Source organism: Lathamus discolor, chromosome 3, assembly GCF_037157495.1.
Source record: "Lathamus discolor isolate bLatDis1 chromosome 3, bLatDis1.hap1, whole genome shotgun sequence".
Taxonomy (NCBI): Eukaryota; Metazoa; Chordata; class Aves; order Psittaciformes; family Psittacidae; genus Lathamus; species Lathamus discolor.
In genome coordinates, this window is record NC_088886.1 from 112,093,603 (window position 1) to 112,094,782 (window position 1,180).

Sequence of the window (1,180 nt, forward strand, 5' to 3'; positions counted from 1 at the left end):
GAGTTTTAACACTGGGTCAATTTTCAGCTCACCTTTTCTGGCCTCTCCTCCTCCCCCCCACCCCGCCATTTCCAGCATTGAACATCATCACAAACTACAAAGGGGGCACAAGGACTAGGACAGTTTCCACTGCAGGACTGAAGTGGTAAAACACCTTCTAATCTGAAGCAAGGAAGAGGTTACAAGGAGAGAGAACACAAGAACACAGCATGAAACTGATGTTTAAGTCTGTCGGTTAAAGTCAAGCTCTATTAAACCCAGATTACCTAAATAAATAGCATGAAATAGGGTTTTTTTCGTAATTACTTTGAATCTCTATAAATGCCGATCATATTATCTGTAAGAGCATTTTCAGGTTTCAGATTTACAGTGTAGGGAGTTAAGGAAAATGCTGCACAGAACTCATGAAACACGGATGCTCGCAACATCACACCTTGCCCAGCTGAGCCTCTTACTCAATTTTCAGGTGAGGCGGCTGAATAGGACCCCTAAAAAGGACAAAACCTATCCGTTTTTTCCACAAGTCCTCTTGGAAAAGGTCAAAGGCTTTAGTTCTCAGAAAAGCCCTAACTTAAAGTGTTCAACAAGTACCGCAAGTGGTTACCTAGATTTAGGCTAAACGAACTAGCGATAGGAGCTTAAGACAAGACACCTTTCTTCTCTGAACTGGGGGAAGGCCGGCAGAGCTGCCAGCGCAGGGCTTTTCCAGGGCGACAAAGCCCCACCACACCGTACGGGGCAGCGCTACCCGTTTCTCTGGCCACGCAACTCCTCCGCGGAGCTACAGCTACCCCCCAGCCCGGAGAGGCGCGGCGGGCCGACCTCAGCCTTCCGGCCGAGCAGCCACAGGCTCCCGCTCCCAACTGCGGCCTTCCCCTCCGGCGGCGCCTACCACCAAGGCTCGGGGCGGCGGGATGCACCCTGCTGCCGCGCGCCTACAGCGGCCCGCTCGGCACGTACCAACCCGGATCTGCTATGGGGGGGACGACTGGGGAGGAGGACAATGAAGCCGAGCCTCCGGGAGGGCGCGTACCATCTGCCGCAGGGCGGAGGGGAACGCCCCTACCACCTCCCGGCGTACTTGAACAAGCAGCGAAGAGCGCGGTGGGCGTCTTCCCCCCTTTCCTTTAGACTCCCGTGGTGCCGCCTGGCTTCTAGTTCCCGCCCCCGGACCACGTGA